The sequence below is a fragment of the Mobula hypostoma genome, chromosome 14, assembly GCF_963921235.1.
Source record: "Mobula hypostoma chromosome 14, sMobHyp1.1, whole genome shotgun sequence".
Lineage (NCBI taxonomy): Eukaryota > Metazoa > Chordata > Chondrichthyes > Myliobatiformes > Myliobatidae > Mobula > Mobula hypostoma.
The window spans coordinates 6,512,216-6,524,297 of record NC_086110.1 but is presented as its reverse complement, the minus strand read 5'-3'; the positions used below and the strand labels follow the sequence as shown (position 1 = coordinate 6,524,297).

At 42.9% G+C, this 12,082-nt stretch overlaps 1 protein-coding gene across 1 annotated transcript in view; it reads left to right on the top strand.

Annotated features, from left to right (window-relative positions):
* The window catches only part of vac14 (vac14 homolog (S. cerevisiae)), a 454,421-nt gene that overhangs the window by 313,900 nt on the left and 128,439 nt on the right, over window positions 1-12,082 (top strand). The gene's annotated exons all lie outside the window — the stretch shown is intronic.

Sequence of the window (12,082 nt, the reverse complement as noted above, 5' to 3'; positions counted from 1 at the left end):
GAATGCAAGCTTTGCACATATTGTGTAGTTTAAGATTAGCTATATTTGGTACATGTATAGTGAAACATACAGTAAAATGTGTTGTTCGCATCAAATAAAACCAGCGAGGACTGTGCTAAGGGCAGCACACATGAAGTGTCGCCATGCTTCAGGCAGTAACATAGCATGCGTACAACTTACTAAAACTAACCATAAGTCTTTGGAACGTGGAAGGAAACTCAACGTGGTCATAGGGACAATGTACAAACTCTTTGCCGTCAGCAGCGGGAGTTGAACCCTGACCAGTGATCGTTGATGCTTTAAAGTAATTTTGCTAACCACTGAGCTACCATGCCTCTCACTTCTTTATACTGCCCAACTCTCAGCTTAGAACTCTCTGTGATCTGATTTAACTTGATTAAAACTATAGTTTAATGTGGTCGTCCTGCATACATTAAAACAAAATGTTCGATCTGCAACGTAAAAAATTCAGGCCTTGTGAGTGAGGCAGGCTGCAGGTGCCAGTTTCTCAATGCTCGTTCATAGAGAGAGGGACTGTCCACATCCCTTGCTATTAGCCAGAGGAAATAGAGCTGTGAGTGTTCCTTTTGATATTGTGGCCATCCATTAGCTCTGAAAATTGGAGTTGAGAAAGGCATTCAGATACATAACATAGATCTGTTTTCACAAGTCAGACCACTTGCAGCATGGTAGTGTAGCAGTTAGCGGGACAATATTATAGTGGCAGTAACTCGGCTTCCAATTCCACTACTGTCGGTTCTCCCCGTTAACTGTGTGGGTTTTCTTCAGGTGCTCTGGTTTCGCCCTCATTCCAAAGACGTACAAGTTAATAGGTTAGTTGGTCACAAGCGTGCAATTGGGCAGTGTGGGCTGATTCGGTTAGAAGGGCTGTTATCCTGCTATACCTCTAAATTAAAAAGAAAATGAAAGAACTCCAGCTAAGCAAGCCCTTTCACTGTCCTTAACTATTCCCAAACATTGCCCACCTGAATCTGGTCCTTATGAATGTCGAGCTAGAGTATCAGTCCAAGAGGCAGAGGTGGATCGGAGCTTACAGGATGCATCCAGATGCGAAATGGGATTGAAGAAAGTTTGCATTATTCTGTCATTGGATGCAGCTCTCATTGTATTTAAGATCAAGTACATCCACAATGTTCTCAATGTTTCCTGCCACTCAAGCAAAAAGGAAAGATATACAGTTCTGCTAGATCTATCACCTGCCAGCTCTTGGTCCGCCCCTTCCCTCTATCTTTTTGTACTGGCTGTCTTCCACCTTTCTTTCCAGTCCTGGTGAAGTCTTAACCTGAAATATTGACTGACTATTTCCCTCCATCGATGCTGCCTGACTCACTGTGTTTCGCTGGTGCTTTATGTGTTACTCCTGATTCTAGTATCTGCGATCTCATGTATCTGCATATGTTGAATATATTCACACGTATTGAATTGTCAGTTGTATTTTGGGAAGTCAAACCAAGTCAGGACTTGTGTGAAATGGCAGGTCTTTGGGAGGAGAATAGAATAGAGAAACCAAGTACATAGTTCCCTGAAAGTTGACAAGGTGATGAAGGATATGTAAAGCATGCTAGCCTTCTTCAGTCAGGGCATGGAGAGCAAGAATTGAGATGAAGCATTACAGCTGGATAAGATGTTGGTGAGACTGCCCTTGGAGTATCGTGTGCAGTTCTGGTCACCCAGCTACTGGAAGGCCATCACTAAGATGGAAAAGCTGCATAAGAGATGTTGTTGCCAGACCTGGAGGGCTTAAGTGATAAGGAGAGGCTGGATGGATGGTCTGGGGCTGTTTTCCATGGAGCATAGGAAGCTGAGTGGTGACCTGATAGAGATTTAAATCCAGAAGTCAAAGCCTGATGGTCGGAGCCTGGGTCTGCAAAACTCTGCAAGTCTGCTGGGGAAGTCAGGACCCAGCGTCTGTGAATCCGCAAGTCTGCTGGAGGCAGAAGAAGACAGACTATTCTGGAGTTAGTGGACTGTGTATGAGGGTGGGTGGGAGGAATGGGGCTTGTTTCACTTTTGTTGCTTTGTCACTTGCAATGTATATTCTCATTTGTTGCATTCTGTGGTGGTCTACTGAGCACTGTGTGCATGCTATGTTCCAGCTAGAATATGTGGCGACACTTGCAGATTCTCCCAGCAAATCTGTAGGTGGGTTTGTTGTTAATGCAAATGTTTCAATATACATGTGATAAATCTCAATCTGAAATCTAAAATCTTCATTAAAAGGAGCTGTCAAGCTGACAGAAGTACTCTTTGAGAGATTAGCTGGTGACTAGACATAGAGTCTGTGGCATGGAAAGAGGCCCTTCAACCCTAAGATTTCTGCCAGTGGCAATATTGACATGAGCCTCTTTCACAGCGTTCCAACAATAATTACCTCCATTCCTTCCTTTCCTTTCTCACTAGCTTCCTATTAACTGTGGTAGTGAGTTTCACATTTTCCCCATTCTGGTTAAAGCAGTTACTTCACGGTTCCTTACTGGATTTACTGGTGGCCCATCTTCTCTTTGTAAGGCCTAAGTTTTGCATTCCCCACAAGTAAAAGCATTTTCTTTAAGTCTGCCATTTGAGATCTCCTCATAAGTTTATAGATTTTCATCAGGATAATCTTCAGCCCTCAGTTTCCTGAGAATAGGCCCTTGCTGTTCATATTTCCCATTTATTACTGTTATGCATTAATAAGGGTAGCTATTGAGTAAATGGAGTATAAAAACATGGTCACTAAACCAATAAGACCATACAGTGTAGTAGATCCAGGATCTGTGAAGGGTTTGCTGATCTTGGCCTGGCCTGAATCTGAGGCTGGATTTTTATTCCCAGAAACGGGAAGAGGTTTGTGTTGGAAAGGGCACGGAGGAACAGAAAGGACCTTTCCTTCACAGATCCGTGGTGAAGGCTGCATTGATGCCTGTTCTTCATGTCCAGCAGATATCTTTGACTTGTAAATAACTCAATATATGGAAAAGTAGGTGCTGCACGCTGGTGATGGAAGATTTCAAGTCTTGGTTTCCATCATTAGGCAGCAAGGATGTGTTTCAGTCCTTTTCAAATCACTTGCCCAATATTATGTCTTTACACACTTCTCATTTTGAATCAGATGCAACTGAACTGTTAAACACTGTAAGCCATCCTCTTCAAATTAAAACAGTTTGATCTACAGGGCATATTGAGTTAGCAGCTTGTCAATCCTTGTTGAATGAATTGACACCTCCATATATTTGAGGTGAATTTTTGGTCCACAGTAGAAGCATTTTAGGACCAAAAGGTTTGGCTGACTTCTGTCTGTTTCTTCCTCCATCCCATAGCTTTCTCAGCTCATTACTAATCTACCCACATCCTCAACACCAAGACAAAGCTTGGATGTTTCATTGGGCAAATAATTTGCTGTTGCTTACTCTGCTTGTGATAAATGAAGTTACTGAGGGGCTGTAGGGCCATGGTATCGTAGCAGTCAGCACAATTACAGCTCTGGGCGTTGGAGTTACATTCCGGCAGCGTCTGTACGCTCTCCATGTGACCATGTGGGTTTCCTCCTACAGTACAAAGGTATACCGATAATTAGGTTAATTGGTCATTGTAAATTGTCCTGTGATAGGCTAGGGTTAGATAAGTGGGTTATTAGGTGGCTCGGCTGCTTGGGTGGTAGGGCCTGTACCGTACTGTATGTCTAAATAAATAAAATAAACAACTCTCTATTGGAAGGGGAAACACAAGTGAGAAGGGGTTTTCTACCATTGCAGGGTATTTTAAATAATGTCCCTGCACTTGAGTGGCTTACATTTTAAAGTGGTGAAGCAATATACTGTATTAGTGAGCAAATCCTGAATCTGTGGAATTGGAATATAGGACAGACTAGATACCATAAGTATTCATTCGCTCAGATGAAAATAGAGTGTTTTCTCTTAAGAAACAAATCTTAGTATATAGTACATGAATAATTTAGGATAGAATTTTTGGGCGGCAATTAGTAAAGGTTTGACCCTGACCTTGGGCACTGTCTGTTTACATGTGATGAGAGTGGGGGGGAGTTTGAATATATGTACATTCTCAGTGAGAAGAGAGACTTGTTCCCATGCTGTATCTCTCCATGACTCTGAGGGTGTATAGTCAAGTGTGGCCTGCATCAGTGGAACGAGTAACCTTTGTGCTATGTTTTCTAGTTGCACTGCTGCAGCTAGCCTCACCTTGCACCTGGGCCTCCTACGGGCTGGTTGTTATGATTGTTATTGTGTATCTGCAGAGGTGAAATGTGGTCCTCGATCTCCGGTACCCTGCACTGCATTCTCTGTTAAAAAGCACATAAACCGAGGGCATGAGCCAGCATCATCAATGACGTGAACCATTCTGCAAAGTGAGAAATGGTGTATCACCATCTGCCTTCTAGGGAGAGAAAGCATGGACCCTCTCCACCTCCACTCAATCATGCATCACATACCTACAAGCTCAACTAATTCCAGGTCCTGTGCACACGTGACAACTCTGATACATGATGGAGGGCTCAGTGAAGACTGTTCTTATTCAGATGAGATACTGAAAGGAGACCCATTTTTCTCATTCATTCCTTCTGGTGTCAGACAACTTATCCAACATCCACTCAAAAGGTAAGGATTAGCTTTCTTTATCACATGTACATTGAAACATACAGTGAAATGCATCGTTTGCATCAAATCAGATCAACGTGGATTGTGCTGGACAGCCCACAAGTGTCATGCTTTTGGTGCCAACATAGCATTGCCCAAACTTGTATGTCTTTGGAATGTGGGAGCACCCAGAGGAAACCTGTGGGGAGAACGTACAAACTCCCTACAGACTGCAGCGGGAACTGAACCTGATCTTACAGCAGGCATTGTGATTACATCACACTAACTGCTTCACTACCAGTAAAACTTCAGATGTAATATTATGTGTTCTTGTGAAACATCTCCAGATTTAGCAATGACTTTCTTCAATTCTTGACTGAGGGATTAGACAGAGTACACTGGACAACAAAGATTTTGCTTCCTGAATACCTTTAGGTGTATTTTATGAATTTTAGGCTACTGATCATGAAAGTCACCATGAGATTTCCCTACCAGGCACCATTTTTTGAAATCACTTATGTTTATTATTTCAATTCATAATTCAAGTCAATTAAAATGTTGCCTACAATGTAAGCTGGAAAGTTTCCTATCTTGTCCAGGCATGCTTGGACATGCTTAGGCGGTCCAGCTGCTGCGTGGCAGGACAGGTTTTAGTAATAATTATTGGGCTCAGGACTGTAAGGATGGAATTTGCTATCACCAGGCACAAAAATTTCTAGAAAGCATTTTGATATTTGAGACAGATGCTTCCCAGAATAACTGATGCCCAGATTAAGGAAAGCATTTTTGTTGGTCCACAAATCAAACAGGTCATCAATGACGGGCAATTTGAAGAATTTCTAGTGGGACCGGAGAAAATCACATGGAAGGCATTCAAGGAAGTTGTTGAAATTTTTCCCGGCATCTACAGAGCACTAAGCTACACGCAGCTGGTTGAAAGCATGCTTCAAGCATATAAAACCATGAAATGCAACATGTCACTAAAGATTCATTTTCTGCATTCCCATTTAGACTTCTTCCCTGCAAATCTTGATGCTGTCAGTGACAAGCATGGTGAAAGCTTTCACCAGGACATTGCAGTCATGGAGAAAAGATACCAGGGCAACTGGAATCCATCAATGCTGGCGAATTATTGTTGGACACTTAAGCGAGAAGCCTCAGACACTGAGTACAAATGAAAATCAATAACAAAATATTTTTAACTTAGTTGAATTATTGCAAAGCATCAGCACCATTATGCAATTAAACATATTATAGTCAATAGAAGTTAATTTGTTGTTTCTCCAAATTCCTATGTGATACAAGTAGTCTGAAGTTATATTTTTGTTCATCTTCAAGCAGTCTATCATAAACAAAAAAAAATCCTGAGGAAGCAACACTTTTGAAAAAAATTATTGTAGTGATATTTAATGAGGTAGTTACAGCCAAGGAGAAGGACACAGGTGACTGGATGACCATCAGGAGGGAGAAAGGGAATAGGCGGTTAGTGCAGAGTACACCTGCGGGCCTTTCCCCTCAACATCATGTGTACCACTTTGGATACTTTTGTCAGGGCGTGGTGATAAGGGGGTGACCTAGCAGAGAAGGTTACAGTGGTCAGGTCTCTGCTGAGTCTGGCCCTGTGACTCAGAAGGGAAGGTGGGGGGGATGGGGAGAAGAGACAAGCTGTATTTCAAGGGGATTTATTGGTTAGGGGAACAGGAAAGAAGTTCTGGGAATGAGAATGGAGATTCCCGGTTGGTATGTTGCCACCCAGTTGCCAGGGTCAAGGACATCTCGGACTGAGTCCACAACATACTTAATGGGAGGATGAGCAGCCAGAGGTCGTGATCCACTCTGGTACCAATGACATGGGCAGAAGGGGTGACGAGGTCCTGCAAAGTGAGTTCAAGGAGCTAAGTACTAAGATAAAGGGCTGGACCTCCAAGGTTGTGATCTCAGGATTGCTACCCGTGCCATGTGCTAGTGAGGCCAGAAACAGGAAGATCATACAGTTTAACGTGGCTAAGGAGATTTTTAGATCAGTGGGCTCTCTTCCAAGGAAGGTACAGCCAAGAAGGGCCAAAAGGCCTGTTTCTGTGCTGTCGTTTTTCTATGGTTTTCTATGGTAGGTCTTGTACAGAAGGGACAGATTGCACTTGAACTGAAGGGGGGCGAATATCCTAGAGGGAAGGTTTGTTAGTGCTATACAGCTTGTATTGGGGGGATGGGGGAGAAGCGGGGTGGGAACAAGAGCACCAAAACAGATAGTAGAGTGGTTGTGGAGAAAGATGGTGTTAAGCCTACATACAGAGTCAGGAACTACAAGGTCGCGCATGCTGGGGCTAATGTCCTGAATTGTATATATTTTAGTGCAAGGAGTATTAGTAGAAAGACGGATGAGCTTAGGGCATAGACCAGGACTTCAAATTATGAGGGGCAGAACTGGCAGCTCATTGTTCCAGGGCTCCATTGTTTTAGACATTACAGAGCAGGAGGGATTAAATGGGAGGAGATGGCATTGCTCGGTCAGGACAGACTGGAGAGCTTGTCTAGTGAGGCTTTATGGGTAGACCTGAGGAATAAGAGAGCCAAGACCACATTAATAGGATTATATTATACAGTAGATCACCCAACAATCTGCGGGATTTAGAGGAGCAGATCTGTAGAGAGGTCACAGACGGTTGCAAGAAACATAGGGTTGTGATTGTAGATGATTTTAACTTTTCATATATAGACTGGGACTCCCTTACTGTAAAAGGGATGGGAAAGAGTTGTGGGTTTGATTTCAACATTTAAGAGAAATTTGGATAGGTAGATGGAGGGGAGGGGTATGGAGGGCTATGGTCCCTATGCAGGTCAATGGGACAAGGCCCATTAATGGTCAGCACAGTCTAGATGGGCCAAAAGTTCTATTTCTGTGCTATGACCTTTATCTAGCTTCTTTATCCTTTTAACAATTTACTACCATTAGATCACAAAACCACTAACTATACAGGTGTCTCCCGCTTTTCGAATGTTCACCTTACAAAACCTTACGAAAGACGTACATTAGTTCCCTGTTTTCGCTAACAGAAGGTGTTTTCACTGTTACGAAAAAAGCAGAGTGCGCCCCGAGCAGCTGCTCTCCCCCGGATTCGGAACGGCATTCTAGCCGGCATTGCTTAAACACGTGCCTGTGAGCAGCCGTTAGCAAGATGAGTTCTAAGGTGTCGGAAAAGCCTAAAAGAGCTCGTAAGGGTGTTACACTTAGCGTAAAACTAGACATAATTAAGCGTTTCGATCATGGTGAACGAAGTAAGGACAAAGTGAGTTTGGCTTGTGGAAGTTGACGAAGATGATGTTGAAGAGGTTTTGGGCATCCCATGACCAAGGACTGATAGATGAAGAGCTGATGCAATTGGAAGAGGAAGGATAACAATCAAAACTGAATTAGTAATGATAAAGTACGACTTTAATTTTGAAAGGGTACGTCGGTTTAGGGCATATTTGCAAGATAGTTTGAGTCCTTTCAAAGAACTGTATGATAGAAAAATGCGCGAGGCTAGGCAGTCAAGCAAGCCTTCCACATCGGCCACAGCAGACGACGAACCTCGACCTTCGACATTGAGGCGGTCAATCATAGGAGAAGATGACCTGCCTGCCCTAATGGAAACAGACGACGATGAGATGACACCCCAGTGTCCCACCACCCCAACCCCCAGGCCGCAGACAGATACCGATTTGTGGAGAATGCAGCGGTAGCCGGGAGGCACACAGCACATCTTTAAGAAAAAAGCCAAAATAAACATGCTAATTAATTACGTGCTGGGCGGCACCTAATTAATTAGCTTGTTTGTTTTGACTTTTTTTCTTAAAGATGTGCTGGGTACATCCCGGCTACCGCTGTACGTCTGCATGCTTCGCGGATGGGTATCGGGTCGCTGCCCGGAGGGTGGGGGCCACTGCACCACCCCAACCTGCGATGACTCAGCCTAACACACCATCATCAGTGTGCTCGGCGCTGTCCCAATTCCGGTAAGTGATACTACACTGTACATACATTATTTCTACTTTATATTGGCTGTGTATTTTTACGTGTTATTTGGTATGATTTGGCAGCTTCATAGCTTAAAGGTTACTGGAGAGCGCTTGCGCTGTGTTTTTGCCGAGAGCGCTTGCGTGAGATTTTCGCTACGCAGAACAGTGCAGGCAATGATTGTGGAAAAGTATTTCTACTTTATACAGGCTGTGTATTCATCATATCATTCCTGCTTTTACTATATGTTACTGTTATTTTAGGTTTTATATGTTATTTGGCATGATTTGGTAGGTTATTTTTGGGTCTGCGAACACTCACAAAATTTTCCCATATAAATAAATGGTAATTGCTTCTTGGCTTTACGACATTCTGGCTTACGAACCGTTTCATAGGAACGCTTTACCTTCGGATGGTGGGGGAAACCTGTATAACGTGTAAGAAATATTCTTCCTCTTGCAGTCTTGTAAAGATTGCATTGGCTTTATTGACACATGTACATTGAACCATACAATGCAAAGTGTTGCTTATGTGGGGTTGTGCTGGGGTAGCCTGCAAGCGTCACCACATTTCTGCTGACAGCATAGCATGCCTATAATTTACTAACCATAGTTCATACATCTTTGGAATGTTGGAGGAAACCGGAACACGTGGAGGAAACCTCCGCAGTCATGGCAAAAACGTACAAACTCCTTATGGACAGCAGTGGGATTTGGAGCTCAATCTTACAGCTGGCACACTAAACCACTATGTTACCATGCCACCCCACTATCTTGTGTGGTATTTAGTGGTTGTTTCTAAATCAGGAATGATCGTAAGCGGGCTAGCTTTGATAGAGAAGATAATTATGGCTCAAAATGAGTTTGTGAAAGTTAATGAACTTCTTTACATAACTGATGGATTTTGTATTAAACCAGTGGTGATGACTGGAGGCTTACTGAGCTCAACATGATGAGGAATTGGATTTCATTGCTAAGGACTTATTTTTAGACATTATTTCAAATCCTTCCTAATGTGAATACATCACTTATTTTGGGCCTTGGCAGTTTTGCATGAAATCAGGAAATTACTTAATGAAATCCTACTTGTTGCCTGGGCTTTATCTCTCTGATTCAGAAATTAGCTTGTAAAGCTCCGAACCCCTCATAAAATGACTAAGGAAGAGCCTGCTATCAGCACTTTACATATTAATTGTATTGCGAACGGAAGTTAAATGCACATGTTTCCAGCACATCCAGCACCGAAGGGAGCCTGAAGGACCAAGGATCAATTTTATTCACCATATGCGTTCATACGTATTAGAAAATTGCTGTGGTGTCTTTGTGGGACATGCAACAAAAAATAACAACATTCAACAATTATATAAAAATAAATTTAGAGATTAAAGAAGAGATGTGGAATAAAAATGTGCATAAATACATAAATACCAGCATGTATTTGCAATTTAAACAGCATTATAAGAAGTGTTTACAGTGCAGTGCAGTGACGGCGTAAAAGATAGAGGGATGGGCTAACTAGAATGGTTGATCAGATTAACTGCCTGGAGGAAGAAACTTTTAAGATTGCATGGTTTATGTTTTAACAGCCCTGTAGCACTTTGCAGAACAATACTCCCTTGAAAAATCTCCTTGTTCGTTCGGTCAGCTTTCTGCTTCAGCAGTGAACTTTTACCGTTGTGATCTGTAATGGAACAACACACAAAGGCACTGCAGGTCAGGGAGCACTTGGAGAGGGAACTGGACAGTTGACATTTCAGGTCAAGATCCTTCAACCCCCCCCCCCCAGCCCCTGTCCCATTTCCCCCACCCCCTCCTTCCTCCTGATCTAACTGGCCATATCCTATCTCTTTCCCTTCCCTCTCCATCCCTTCCCCACAGGAAAAAGAAAAAGCCAGGTACCTAGCCTTTTGTGTTATGAGGCCTCACCTATGCCCTTTGTCAATTATGATGGTTTCAGTAATGTACCTGGAAAGTGCAGACATGGTGGAAGGAATGGACCTACTCAGCTAACTGCAAAGTAATACTGGGAATTAATATAATAGCGAGAACACGAGTTGTATAATACTGGAAAAATGTGTCTGTGAAATCAGTTCAGAGTTGAAGTGAGAGAAGTTTTCTACACTGCTTCAGGAGTCAAATGGTTGAAGGATGATAACTCGTCCTGAACCTATTGAAGTGGGATTTAAGGCTCCTGAATATAGGAGTGAAACTTGCTTTCCCGTAACTCCATTGTTCTATTCCTCTGTCTCTTTCATCTTTACTGTTTATCTATCTGCCTTACAACTCCCCTGTTCATTTCCCTTTGGAACCCGCTGTTATTCTTGTACAGCAGTTAAGTACACTGAGTGGTCAGTCTCATCTTTCATGTGATTTGGCTTTGGCCACTGAGCCCTGCAACCAAAGGGATCCTCCTTTACTCCAGTGGGAGGGAGTTCTTTAGCAGAGTTGTAGTTCAGCATTATTCCCTATAATTCCTGACATAATGGGAGCATTCTGCAGAAATTATTACCTCTGGAACACACGTGCATATTTATATTAAGGCAAAATTGATTGCAGATAAAGCTGCACTCTGCAGAATTATCTGAACACTGTTAATCCAGTTGACGGTGCTCACGCAACATGCTGTGTTTGTCACCAGTGGCAACGTGCTGCTATCTTAGTGCTTTATTTCAGCAATACAGCGCGGTAACTGGCCCTTGCAGCCCGACATGCCCAGGCTGGCCAATTACACCCATGTGGCCAATAAACCTGCTAACTGGCAGTGTGGGACGAAACTGGACCACCCACAGGACAATCACACCGTCTTGGGGAGAATGTACCAACTTTTTTCAGAAGGAGAGGAATTGAATCCAGTTAACTGGCACTGTAATAGTGTTATGCTAACAGCTACACTAGCGTACCACCCCCATGTAGGAATGTTTAGATGGGGTTACACAGTGCTGGTCAGAGGAAGGAGATGCCTGCAGCACTCTCTGTTAGCTCTCATTCGTTTTTACTTGCTGGTGAATGCCCTGCAGTGTTCTCTGCCATACGTTTGTCCTCAGATAGGTTGTCAATGCTGTACTGCTTGTATGACATTATTCTTCTCTACTGTGGCTCCTCCACGCCACACAGTATCTAAAATCAACTCCAGCAAACATTCCTAAATAATCTGTGCTCTTCTAATTATATGCACCCCTTATTTGACTTCCCACCAATGCTGATCAGACTTTCAACTGCAAAGGCCCAAAACTGTGGAATTCTCGTCAAGTTCAAGTTTATTGTTGTCATCAGCATATATATATATAAATACCATGAAAGTAAGCTATTTGCAGCAGCACAGTACATTACAAGGGCAGACAGAGTTAACATAAGCTGTAAATTACATGCACTGATGAAGGGCCTTGGCTTGAAATGTTGACTGTTTATTCCTTTCCTTATTTGCTGCCTGACCTGTTGAGTTCCTCCAGCATTTTGTATGTGTTACTCTACAAGTACTGACCTCACATTTA